The sequence below is a fragment of the Temnothorax americanus genome, unplaced genomic scaffold (assembly GCF_048541705.1).
Source record: "Temnothorax americanus isolate GAGA-0224 unplaced genomic scaffold, ASM4854170v1 Scaffold2, whole genome shotgun sequence".
Taxonomy (NCBI): domain Eukaryota; kingdom Metazoa; phylum Arthropoda; class Insecta; order Hymenoptera; family Formicidae; genus Temnothorax; species Temnothorax americanus.
Window position 1 is genome coordinate 8343326 of NW_027509338.1, and position 14333 is coordinate 8357658.

The following is a 14333-nucleotide window of genomic DNA, read 5'->3' on the forward strand; positions in this document are numbered from 1 at the left end:
ATTAGAATTTTACTCGTTATATTTTTTATTTTTTCCTTATATTTTTCTGATTTATCTGAATAAAATAAACTCGAAAATTATAAAATCAATTATAACATACTTGATATTAGTATATATAAAATATTGAAATATGTAATATTATTTGTCGAGATACTGTATACACATGCCAAGCTCGTAGAATGATAGAGTTACATACATCGATGTTGACACCAAAAGTTCCTCAAGTAACATTATTAATATCCTCTTAGTGTTTTTTTCTGATAATCTGTAGAGTGCTTGGTAGAAAGCAAGCTGAATAAAGAATACTAATATTTTTATCAAATTTAGAAATAATTTCTCTTTTACAAAAATAATGATGTTATCACTCTACCTGCTAAACATGTATTTCGTTATAATTTACACCTGCCAATATCTCATATAAATTTCAAAGGATTAGCGTATATCGTAATTAGAATTCTATTGTATAATGAGATATCAAAATATATATCATATGTCGATAGAACATCGATGTATGTAACTTTATCATTCTACGAGCTTCGCATGTGTATATATTATCTCGACAAATAATATTACATATTTTAACATTTTATATATTATATTTATAAGATCAAATATATTAATACTAATCTAGTATAGTTCATCCATTAAGGTAATGAATCTGTGAAAAATGTTACATTTAACTAAAATAATCTCATGGTATTAATTTGATACATGTGCACATCTTCATATATTTTATGTACTCTCTTTTCACAAAAATCCATTACCTCAAATTAAAATAAAACTTGTCACTCACCGATACGATGCGCAGCAACGGAGTTGTGATGACGTCGAGACTACGTTGATCTGTAAAACACAAGTATATTCAAATTATAGTAATCCCAAATTAATTAATATTTCAACAAATAATTGTTACACGTTTAAAATAATTGTACGAATAATTCGTTTGGCAAGTAAAATTAATAAAAATATATAATCATTTACTCACCCCAAAGTTGCTCCGTCGACGCCTGATGCCTCCCCGGGCCTCCTCCTCCTCTCGTGTTCTTCCGTTTCTCCTTCACGGCATTCACTCGCGTTAATTACGATCGTGCGCGCGCTAATCGCTAGAATGCGATAAACGCGCGGTACTTTGTACGGCACTCCCGACGTTAATCGTATACACGATGCGCATTTTCCCACATCGTGACAGACAAATAGTCGCGAGAAAACGTAATCGCAGAAGCTACAAACTACTCGCAACAGCTCGCAAATTAGTGCGATGATCGAAGATCTCACACACGCGGAGGGTTTTTAACAAATTATTTTTTAATTGCTGGAAAATTTAAAGCGCGACACGAGATACACTCAAATATCCAAGCGTCACCAAAGATCCATAACGCCTCGTCAAATTCTGCAACAAAACGAAAGATTAGAATTTCTCTGACGCTTCGAGTGCCGCTACGAGCGAATAAATCACGCGAAATATCCGCGCTAAATAACCATCGGCTTGATAACGTTTACGAGAATCGAGGGAATTAATCAAATATCCAGGCTAATAATCATTAAGTATTCGCAGCGAACGATTGCGTTTTGCGTCTCTTTAGTACCTGCCGCTATCGTGTTTCGAGAGATAATAACATAGAACGGCTCGCGCGCCGCTGCGCGCTGCCTGCCTGCTCAGTGCTCGGGTCTCGTCGCGCGAATGACAACAAGGTGACCGCGTGTATATAACAGCGCGCCGTACGCCGCAAAAACGAACAGCCGAGCACCGTATATCTGTTTAATTCGTTGCCGTCACGAAATATTTAACACGCACAATAAAATAAATTCACGCTGAATATCCGGTTCCTTGCATCTCGATTTAATTATTAACTGTACGATCGATATTTCGGCTTTCCGCTGCTAGATTGCAATGCTAAATTCAGAATTATCTCACGTCGCGTTTACATTTTTCACCGATTTTAAATACAATTTATCCACCATCCTCGATTTCAAAACGCAAAGTAATATACGAGTCGCTGGATTGAATGATATGAGTGATAAAAAACTTATCGTATAACGATAAGTTTAATGTAAAAGCCGGGTTTGAAGTATGAAATTACATGTTACCTTAATTAAAATATTTTACGTAAATTAATTAATTATTACTTTTACCAAATTTATATCTATATCCCGAAAAGAGAATCAAGTGGTTATTTTATTAAATTAAGAATTTTTCTTGTTACTTTTTAATAAACAGAGAGAATTAAATCAAATCTTTATAAAAATATAACAATTCATTTATTAAAATAACAACTTTTTTATTTCTTTTGAGATGTAAAAATTTGTAACAAGATGATAATAATAATAATTTACATAATTTCCATTTTCTAATTTCAAAACAAAAGTAAATTTAATTTTTATATTTAAATTTAACATTACATTTTTTTAATAATTTTTTTTAAATGGAATAATCGATCAATTATTCAAATTTTCATTAAAAAAAAAATATTAAGAATTCAGGAATAATTGCGACTTTGTTATTTTCCTATTAGAATTTTCGATTTTATTTACTCAATAGAATATGTTATTAAAATATTAGGCAATAATTGTGGAATACCTTGTATATATACATTCTCCGACAATCAGAAGAGCCAAGAATAAATTTCACAAGTAATCAATCTTTTATAAATCTAGTTGAAAAGAATATATTCATTTGGAAGCATCGCATCGTAAAGATATTATTTGAAATATACAAAGTGAAGGATAAACGTTTTTTTCGAAGCACTTAATTATTTGTAATCAAGCCAAATATCTGTCTTCCTGAAATCGTATGGAAAAAGAAGCGGGGCTAAGATCGCAATACGATGTAATCCGTGTAATTAATGACGTCTGAAAGAATCGTTTGGGGAATGGATACTTATGGAAAGGCAAACACGATCAGGGGCAATAAAAACTGCTAGTCTATCTACTCAGATACGCTGATTTTAGGGAACACCGACGAAGTCCATTAACATGCAATAACGCGGACGTAAGCTGTTACTGACAAATGAGTTTCTGATAATTACATTGCGAAGGTTTTACGACCGATTGAAACTTCGACGAGCACAGAGCAACAACTCCGATAGCGAATAACGAGTGCCGCGCTAATAAATTTCGAGTTGGCATGGCGGGGAGAAATCGCGATGGTAATTAATATATGACGCGCCGATTCTGACGTGCTTATTTTACGATCGGATCGGTAGCAGTCGAGCGTATTAGCGACTGCATCTTCATCATTTCATGAAAAACGGTAAAAAGTAGGATAAAAGTTCTCAGGGGGATAATTAATATACAAGAGGATCGATAAATGCGCGATGTAAATGTGCGAGCACGCACGCGAGAGATATAAATATACGATTCAGTATACGAATGCTGAAACGGACAAAAAATTGATATCAATATGGCAAGGAATAATGATATAGGTATCATTCGCGGTAGGTATATATATCCCCCGTTTAATAAACGGAGAGATAGAGAGAGAAACAGAGAAAGCTTTTACTTCCTGCTGCGAGAAGAGGAACATATTCGTAATTAATATATTCCTCTGAATTATTCTTAGATCATGCCTCGCTCGATGCTGCGCGTATATAGTATATAGGTTTTTAATACGGTCACTTAATCGTAAGAAAATATTTCTCACGTTCGACGTGCATGACTCCGTCGTTCGGGACTCACGCGGACTCCGAATAAACGAGAGTCGGTCAATTCTATTTCTAGGCGCCGCGACGCCGATGGTCCTCGAGATCGCGCGTCTCTCAGCTCGTGGTTACATCACGCGCGCAATATAACGAACCGAATCGAAGATCGGAGAGAGGAGGATACGTCGCGGCGAGCCGCTCACGTACGTTATGGACGCATTGGCAGATGCAAATAATGCGGCGATGACGATTGGCGTCCCGGCGACCCGGCGACCCCACGGTCGGTGGTCCAATTTGCGGCTAGCTTTGTCCAATTATCCGCCATTAGGCATTACCGAGCGCTGGCGCAAGACTCCTACGCCACTTCCCTGTCGGCTAACCACCGTTCCTCGTCGACGACCGAATCATCCGTCCCCCCCCCCCTTCCTGATAATCCGTCCCTTCGTCCACCTCGTATTCTGGCTCTCGGATCCCGAGAATACCAAACGCGTAATACCGGTTGTTTCGTGGCATGGTTGGGTCTTACACGTCGCTTTCCACGAGTTTGGAAAGAGAGGCGAAGTTCCCTCGGCAAACGAGAAAGTTGGCACTTGGCACGCCGATATCGCCGTATCGCATGCACAAACACGAACGCGCGCCATATCGCGCCAGCTCGATGCGAATCGGCCGAATCAAATAATCACCCCGGATATACATTTTGGCTCGCTCCCGTATTGCCTTTATGAACGCTAATGAATATTAATGATCGAAATAATTATCTTATCGAAGACGCCGTTTGCGTCACGACTGACGACTATTGACACGGATTAGATCGTCGTATATTTATAGACGGAAATATCGAGGATATCTCCGTTAGCCACGTGTGAAACTTTAATCGTACAGTGAATAAATAGCAATAAATTCTGAAGACTGAAATTTCTATTCAGAATAACACGAACATAACAAACAGGAAATAAGTATATAAAGCGTAATCGCGTGACATAAGTTCACGCTTATGTCGCGAAAACGGCTTCGCGCGCGAAGTTCTGACATAATCGCTCGAGGAAATAACTTTGTCAATCAGCGAACAAGCGACCCTAATTTTCTTAAGTCTACAAACGCTATTTTTACGATCGCGCCATTATTTTGTAGAAGCGAGATGGTAGACACCGGAGAGAAGATCGCAGGTACGGGGGAGTGACGACGGTAATAGTAGTTGTGGGCATATACTACATCGAGAGGTAAGAATTCCGGGAAATTCGGGCAATTTTAACGGCGTAGGCGCCAGGACTCCTCCGGGAGAGAAGAGAGATCCTGAATGAGAGTGGCTGGATATGGTCATGGGGGCCCACTGGGCTAACAAGGTGGGCCCGCCTCGCGTAATGACGGGTTTCGCACGGGGCCCCGCACTTATTGCCTTTTATTTATTTTTAATCTCCCGTACACCACACACAAAGATGCGTACGTGAACGGATGGACGGACAGGCGGACAGACGTATCGCAGGAGGGCACATCCGGGCCCAAGGGCCCACCGCGCGGGCTGCCTTCGCCGCGATTCATTAGTCTTATTGGAGCCCGCGACCGATTAACGGCCGATCTGTGCGATTCTGACCGATTTACGAGCCACTCTTCAGGTCAGGACTACTTCATTCGTCGCTTTCTTCATGCGAATGGATCGACGGCCGTTCTTTCTCGCGACTTATTAACTCTTTGACTCCTTAATTCGACGATAATTATCTCATCGGGTCAGTCAGCGAAGAAGAGCTATTGAATATTGACTTTTAATGACTAATTTAATAAACATTCTGAAGCTTTATCCTATAGCTTTATTTTTTTTATGAAACAATCCGTTAATAAAGACTTAAATAATAATTTTCTCACAAATACATCACTATGACTATAAAACCTTTGGAGAATTGCGTGGGTAGATGAAAACATCACTAATAGAATCTTCGATACTTTCATACCTTCGCGATTTTCATTATTAATCAAAAAGATAATGTTCGAAGCCGCTTTATGTTTGACGTTAGAATAGTAATCGTAATCGCCGCAATCATTTGACATCGCGCTTGTCGTCGTGTCATCGCGGTGATGACACTCGGATGTGACGATCGTGTCTGCCGTTTAATGATTCCACGGATAAGTCTCTCTCTCTCTCTCTCTCTCTCTCTCTCTCTCTCTCTCTCTCTCTCTCTCTCTCTCTCTCTCTCTCTCTCCCTCCCTCTCTCTCTCTTTTTCTCTCGCTCTCTGTCTGTCTCGTCTCCAGTGTGTTTCCTTAACGACACCATGGGCCCGAGGATGCTCAGCAACGTATAATCAACACATTTTTATGTCCCGCAGCCAAACTCCTCTTCTGAATGGTCTGCACGCCCGGTGGTGAAGCGCGCGCCCTTCCTCCCTCCCCTTTACAGCTCTAGCTGCTCGTTTTTCTGCGCCTTTTTTTCTTCCTGCCTCCTGTCTCTTTCTCTTCCTCGTTCTTATCGCCGTCTCTCCCACTTCTCTTTTCTCCTTTTTTTTCACTCTCTGGACAGGGAAAGGGGAAGGCCACGCGAAATTACTCGACCACCTTGGGCGCCAGCGCGGCCGTCGCGCGCGCAGCGTAGCCTTCTCTCGCAATTTGCCAATCGGGCCCCGGGCCCACGGATCGTTCATTTGCATTTTACGATTTTTCGAAGTGAAATTAACACGGCGCCTTCCGCTCCCCACCACGACGTCCCTTTATATGCACGATATCTTTCTCTCTTTCTCTCTCTCTTGCGTCCAGGTCGCGCGGATCTTCTCGTTTCGTGCCGGCCGGCTTCTGGGCCGGTCCCCGCGGCACAGCCCACCGACCTAGAAAACCGACGACGCGGTTGCCGTCCTTGCGAAATATCGAGAAGCGTGGAAATTGATGCAGAATCGCCTGTCGGTCGATCGATCGATCGATCGATCGTGACGACGGTTAATAATTAAGAAAACGTAAGAGACCTTTTTCTCTGCCGGACCGGGGACGATAATAATTAAGTATTTTCATAAAGTAATGATAAGACCACCTTTGGAGACGATTTCAATTTTATCCATATAGAGAAGAAAGGAGAGAGCACATTACCGCGAAATGTCGATGTAATACTAATAATCATGCACGGACAAGAAACGCGTTACGTAGGAAACCGAATCACTATAACGATATATATCCTCGTCAGCCGTGGGACGCGTCAGCGCGCGATGCAATAGAAAATAAACCCTAATCAAGGCACCATGAGCGACGAATTGCGGGCGAGGAGCGAGAGATCACCGATTGGCAACTGGCAATTCGGGGCAATTTTTAGGGATACCTTCGACCATGGGGGCCCACCTCCTCATTTTCTAAGGTAGCATTCCCGATAATTCCGCGGAAACAAGATAATCGGACTGTTAACCGTGCACGACCACGAGCAGTGACCCATCGTCGTAAAACGCTTAACCACGAGTTTCTCGGCGATTCGTTCGCGGAAGCGAAACGTTCGTCGGGGAGGAAAAAAAAAGGAAAAAGAAGAAAAAAATAGAGAGAGCGGAGACGCCCCCGGGGCATTAGCTCGTTCGACGGAATTGTCGAAACCGTCGAAAACGGCTGTCTTCGGGCGACGTGCCGGATGACCGATCGAAAATTAATTTCTATGAACGCGCCCGTCTACTTTCCGTATCTCCGGAAGCGACGGAACGAGTCGCCGGAGGCGCAACCTCGGGATAAAAAGCGAAGAGAGCGCGTATACACATGACAAAGACCTCTGTGTTTGTCACAAAATTTGACGCTGACTGCATTCACGTGTCTAACATGAGAGTTCAAAGTTAACGTTACAGGAGAGCCAAACGTCATATATTCATCACTAAAAATTTAAAAATAAATCTTTTCTATCTCATGTCACATGCCCATTTTGAATAAAACTTGTAATTTACGCAAAGGACGTTATGGGCGCAATATTAAAGATGTAAACGAAAGAATCGCGTGGAATTATTACATTTCACATCCTCGCAGTACATGCTAAAAAGATCTTCGCCGAATGCTATAGGGACGCGATTTGTCGCGAGGATGCGAAACCGATAATGGCGCGATGCGGAGTGCGGAGTATATACGATACAATAACGGTTTGCTGTAATAGCGGAGCATTAGCGAGAGAGAGATAAGCGCATTCTCGTCGATCCTGCCTGCAATCGGGTGACGGTTACTGTCTGTGGCCTAACATCGCGGCCCGGTTAATAACGCCGTCGGAACAAGGAGAACGTCTTTTCCGTGACGATGTGAGGTCCGGCGTTCGTGACCAGACGAGTCGGGCGCCTCACTACGAGCGCGCTAGGACGAAGGACGCAGAAACGGATGGAAGAAGAGGAGAGAGCTGAGAGCGCGAGTCAGCCTTGTTACGCGGTTGTTACCTGCCCATTGGCGTATTCATTCGCTGTGTCAGAACATTTTCAAAAATCTTTGAAAATTTATGTTTCCCGATACATCCGATTTTTTATGCCATATCGACGATTTAATATTATTGTAACGTATGCCAAGTCACGGTATATCACGATATGTATATGTTTTACAATTCTAATGTTTCTCAAATTTGGTAGTACACAGAGAGATGCAAGATTTTTTTCAAACTAAAATTATGCTAATTAAAATATTTTTTGAAGTCAGTTTTGGCATGATATCAGCTGACTTTGCTTGTGTCTATGTTAAATAATCTCATTTAAAACGAAATGGCAATTTAGTATAAAATAAATAAGTAATATAATAAATAATAGTAAGATAATAAAATGTAGGTTATTATTATATACGTCGCTGTGAACTCTGGTGGATTAAAATGCTTGCGCGCGAAAGCCTAATCAAAGTTCCATCCACCTACAAAACCCGTTGCAACCGTCGCGGATGCCTCGCCGCGCAATTCCACGTCAGGGAAAGCCACGATTCTCTCTTTGTAATTGCATACCATATCTCAGACTTCGCGTAGTCACGATGCCAGAAGCTGAACGAAACCGTTTCATGCGCAGCCAACATGCCCGGCGCGATGCTCCGAAGGAGATTGAGATCTCCTTTCGCGTCCATCCGGAGCTGTGATTACTTACGAGCCGCGGATCACGATGGGGTATTAATAACGCGCATTTCGCTCGTCCACGTGAATAGAGCCGGCTCGCCTAATTGAGCGTAATGGCAGCTATTAGACCGTCGTTTCATATAAATTTCTATGGATCTACATGCACCGGACCTTGTATTCCCCCTCTCGCTTTTTCCGCGCTATTCAAAATATACCCCAAAAATGCCAAATAATTCGAGCTATTTTCACGTGACAATTAGAGACTTGATGTGCGCGATGAATACAAAAAAGATAAAAAGTATTCACACGATAAATTTTTTATCAATTTAGAATTTCGATTAATTGTTTATCAATTTAAATTTACAACTTTTAATTGTTAGGCGAATCCTAGACGATATTTCTACAAGCTTGAGGCATCAGATCCACGTCGAAATGTGTCCGCGCTCGTTGGTTCCACTAACGGAGGAAACTCGCCATCGGGGCCTGCGCGAGGGCCTTTCGGAAGGCACAGAACCCACGCCAGTGAGGGACCACCAGGGAGCCGCCACGCCCCCAGCGGACCGTGCTTACCTACGCGATCTCTCGCACGCATACATGCTCGTTCGCGTGCACGTACACACCCACGTGCACATACACGCATATACCCCATACCTGGCCCCGGTCTCGTACGTGTAAACGATTCGAACGTACCGAGAGACGGAAGGTGGTGGATTCAGAGAGGACACGCGGCGCAATGGTAGTCCTCGGATTACTCCCAGACTCTCGTGCACGCGTCCTTCCTCCGCGAGGCCGAAACGGGTTACGAGAAAGGGCGAGAGTCGACGGGAGGGACGAAGAAAACAGTGTCGACAGCATAATCGTCGGGTCAGCGCCAAGATTTGCCCCGTGCAAATATCCACGCCAACGCGACTGAACAAGACGGGTCCTCTCGCGGCCCTCGGGCTACCGGGTTCCATCAGGGACGGGACGATCTCCTCGCGTGCGCGAGGAGTTTCGAATGGGGGCACGTTTCGCGCGAGGGTTTCTCCTTGGTTTTTTTTTTATCTTCGATGGCGTGGGAGATGAACGCGATAAACTACTTGGCGCTTCCGATCGCCGCGAAACAACCTAAAATTACGGCAATTTAATAATTTCTCGCCGTTGTATACGAGCGCTATTCGAGAAGTATCAGTTAATTGTCCGTTATACGTGCGATAGAAAAGATTCTTCGCTTACCTTCTTCTGCCACGAGAATCTCGAGCCGGCAACAATTCCATACCGATGATTTATCGCGTCGACGATGATCCTGTGCGACCTCGATTACTCCGCAGGCAAATGTCTTTGTTACGCGAGCACGGTCCACGTAAGAGGCGTTACACCTGATCGGGTGATGCATCGCGGTACGTGCTCGATATCTCACGGGAGCCTCGCGTGGGATGACGGCAGATGGGAAGGTCAGGGGGTGTGGATCGGAGCATATTCTTCTTACGAGCTCGCGGACCTGCAATTAGAACAGACGTACGGTGGGTGAGTGCGGCCCGGCAGTAAATCGGGATCCATTCGCGCGATGACAGCCTCGAGAACGGAAACCAGCATCTCGCGGAGCGTAACGCGGCGCTACGTTAGGCCGCAGTATTCTCCAAATTGAGAGATAATCGGATAGGCACGTGGACAGGAAAAATTTCCATCAAGGGATATATAAAAGTTTATCTTTAAAAATAAAAGATTTTTTCTCACATTTGTAAAGTAAACTCTGTCGAAGTACGCAACGACGCAGATAAACAACAACGATATCACATATTATCTCGGTAACTCATCGTGATTCATCATTTAACTATCGAAGAGACAGTGACATATATTGGGAGAAATTGCCCCGAAAACCAGCCGTTTTCCCAAATTGCACGTCAAACGTGAAATCACGCCGATAGATATTCGTCACGGTCGCGCCGATAATCTACGGCGCGAAAATTGGTACTCGTCCCCTCTCGGCGGTGTACCGTACAGAGAAGAGTACAGGATGATTCCTAGCAAATTCATAGGCGGATAGGAATGCAATATTGCCCGCAGTCTGTCACGCATTCGATCCGGTCGGGCGATAGCGATAGGCGCGCGAGCGAGCGAGCGCACGCAAGGACCCCAAACAACGGGACGCGATCTCCTCCTCGTTTTATTACGCGGTGGCCCGCAGACGCATATCGGACAATAAACTACGGCTGTAGTTGGGATTTGTGCGCCGCGTATTAATAATCCCGGCATATTTATGTCGCGGCGCGGAGGAGCGCGCTCGCTCCTCTTCGTGACCAGCAATTCAAGTGAAAACGTTTGTTTTGAGATGAAGTCGACCTGCGCGCGCCCTGTCAAAATCCTATCTTGTTTCATCTCTCTCTCTTTCTCTCTCTCTCTCTCTCTCTCTCTCTCTCTCTCTCTCTCTCTCTCTCTCTCTCTCTCTCTCTCAGCGCGGCACATATTTTAAAAATAAAATATTTATTAATATTTCTCTCTTTCTCTCTAAAACATTTGTAATTCAACCGCGTATATTAATGACGCAAAGCGATTTATATATGTCAGATTTAACTGATTTGATTTAATTAATTTGAAAGGGCGCTTTCCATAAATAATTGGATAATTCTAAATCATTGTTACATACTCGTCTTAATAGGATTAACGCTAAAATGATGGAATTCAACGCGTTGAATTGAGACAAGTTGTCGCGTTAGAGGAAACAATGGAGCTTAAGAAACCTTAATGTTTTTCGTTCGTTTAACGTCTCTGCCGAGCAGAGGAAGCATTTAATACAGCACTTTTCTTTTCCTCGGTGGAAGGAGCCTGATCGATCGTCGTCGTTGGAAATCGTGAAGGAAAGGAAGAAAGTGTCGTGGAGGAAAGGGACGGCGGTAACGACAGCCGTTTCGAGTTCTCGGGAGAGCTCGCAATCGACTTAGCTATACCACCACGCCTCGTTCGCCTCTCGCGTTTTTCGTGAAGCAGGTGGAGATCGACGTTATGTTAATGGAGTTTCGAGAGATCTCAGCTAACCATATGTTATCTCCCTGCGCTGCGGCTGCGGAGGTGGGCGGCAAGGCTGGCCCGAGCCAGAAGTACTAATAGGAGCCCTTCTTCGCAGAAGTAGCCTTGTGGTAAACGAGACCTCACCCTCTCGGCGCACCGATCATCCCGAGCGCCGGCCCGACAATCCCCCCCTCCCCCCCCCCCGACCGGTAGAAACGGAAGCTAATTTGTAAATCATCTAGAAAAATCGCGCGTTCCGGCTCCGGCGCCGCCCCGAATTACGCGCGCGATTCCATCAAACGTTAGTTCCTGTTGAGTTTGATGATACTCTGTTACGACTGCTCCGACTCCGTTTTTGATGGAATTACCTGGGTTGCGCAAGCACCTGCGCGAATACATGTCAGTAACAGGGATTTTGAGACATCAAGAGGAGAAACACGTGCCATTATACTGAGCGCGGCGCAAAAATACTGGGCTAACGAAACTCAGAGAGTTGGTATATCATTTGCAATTAACCGTGATTAACTTAAATCTCCTTTCTTCCATTGCGTAATGCGACGGGTGACGCCATTAAGACTACTACGACCGCCGCAAACGCGGCCGAAAATTAATCCCCTTGTCCGGTGGTAGGGCTTGAGATAAAGGGTGCACACGGGAGAGGAGTGATAGGACGTCGTGGAGCGAGGAAGGCGAAGTCGGCGCTTTTGACCGGGACACCCCGTGGTGCGCGACATGCCTGGTCTGACCGCCATTTAGCGTGAACCTGTCTCTGACTGGACCCGCTCGAGCCAAAGAGAGGCTGCTCCTTCATTTTCGAAAAATAAATATTTCGAGTGTGTGTGGAGCGCGCGATCGCGACCGCTCGTTATATCTGACTCTTATAAAAAGCTCGATCGACCTTCGGCTCGAGTTGACGCTATCATTTGCATTTAACGACAAAATTTATAAAATGGGAGAGTGAGTTGGAATTTTTTAATTATATATATATATATATATATATATATATATATATATATATGTATATATTGATTTTTTACGCGTCTGTGCCATCTTTGGCCAATCATATCGTCACGCGAGTCAATTTTATCGAGCGGACGGTACCAGCGGTGCGACGCGCGATATTTGGAACCGATCTATAACGCCCGAGTAGCGATTGACAAGCGCGACTGCGAGGAAAAGTCGGGCGGAAGTTGGGACTTTTACAATCGAAGACCTCCCGTCGCGTCCCGGGCGATTTACGAGGAATACCGAGTACATCGCGTGTCTGCAACGCGCTTAAAACGCTCGCCGGGCGGACACCAGAGGGCTCGTTCCACCTACGCGAACTCGTCTCGCGTTGGTCATCAGCCACGAAAAAGAGGAGAGGAGAGAAGTTGAAGCGGCTGCCGCGAGAGTGGTGCGCGCGAGCGAACATCAGAATTTGTGGCGGTGGCGGGTGGCGGCGGCGGCGGTCGGTGGTAGTAGGTCCGGAGTTATGTTACGACCGGCCATAAACGAAATGAGAAAACTGTCCAGCCGCCGTTGAAAAATCTCCGCGGAATACAAATGCTTGATTTTTTGACTGGCCGACCGCGTTGGCCGTAGCCTAGCACGCTCGCGGTACTTTTCCTCGCGGCAAAGACGACGCGCGCCTTGTATCGCGAGGTACATGCGAGAGAGGGTAGTAGAACTCGCCGAATATCGTCTCGGATGGAGAATAGAGATTGAAATGAAAGCGCACAATATATATATGAATCAGAAAAATGGAGTTTTTAAGCGGCGCACGTCAACTGCTAATGAGACTTATCCTAATGAGACTTGTGTACTTTAATATCTGTTCTTATTTGAAACAGATCAAATGTCGCGGTATTCTATCCTGCGACGCGAAACTATTAATTAATGTCAAGCGCTATATTATTTTCTTAATTAGTTATCGCGCATGCGATCGTATCTGTCGCTCGCAAAAGTCGATCTTAAGACTCTCTTGCGGTCTCGCAGAGTGCACGTTGCAATTGAAATGATGTTTATTCGAGATATAAAACGATCAACTTACCGGAAGTATTAATTTCTTCTCGCGATATTCTTTAAGCGCGTAACCGCCAGATAATTCATTTTTATCTGCATATCTGATAGTTATTTGCCGTCACAGTGTAATTTTCATAATTAAACAACCGACTGATAATCTTGTCGTTGAGGTAATATTAAGTTACCTTAGTAGTTTCAAACACTCTATATACTTAAGCTATATATACGTCAGCTATGCTTTCATTCTTGAACCAATTCTGCTACGCGCCTGCATCTCTCATCGATTAATATTCATTCGCTGCTTTTATATATCTTTTTCTTCCATTCCCTGAAATTTCAGCGAAAAAACAAAGTTAAGAAAGTTCCGCAATATCGTGGCTAATTGTATCTATTAAACGATAAAATCTGAAGAATCCGAACAGGTTAATCACATCGCCGTATAATATTTCGATTAATAAGCTCATTGTGCCGCGTCACGGGGTATGCTTTCAATTATGCGCCGTTATCGGGCATGTCAATTCGCAAAGCCGAAACTCAGGGAATACGAATTGCGAGCGTCGATTCTTAAAGACCGCCGAAAGGGGGAGAGGCACCTCCTCTCATCCCTCGTCGCGGCTCGCAATTAATCTCGATCGTTCTCGTACGCTCCCGCCGACCGTGTGTGCGCACCGTGCTCTTCCGATCG

At 44.2% G+C, this 14333-nt stretch overlaps 2 long non-coding RNA genes across 2 annotated transcripts in view; one reads left to right on the forward strand and one right to left on the reverse strand.

Annotated features, from left to right (window-relative positions):
* The window catches only part of LOC143896803 (uncharacterized), a 216227-nt gene extending 206354 nt beyond the window's left edge, over positions 1-9873 (forward strand). The window contains exon 3 of the long non-coding RNA XR_013256753.1: positions 9037-9873. This is a non-coding gene — a long non-coding RNA (uncharacterized LOC143896803). The remainder of the gene's footprint in view (positions 1-9036) is intronic.
* On the reverse strand, positions 78-10010 carry LOC143896804 (uncharacterized). The gene is made up of 3 exons (XR_013256755.1): positions 9872-10010; positions 986-1390; positions 78-843 (listed from the first exon to the last, which is right to left on the reverse strand). It is a non-coding gene; the product is annotated as an uncharacterized LOC143896804 (long non-coding RNA).
* Between the last annotated feature and the right edge of the window lie 4323 nt (positions 10011-14333).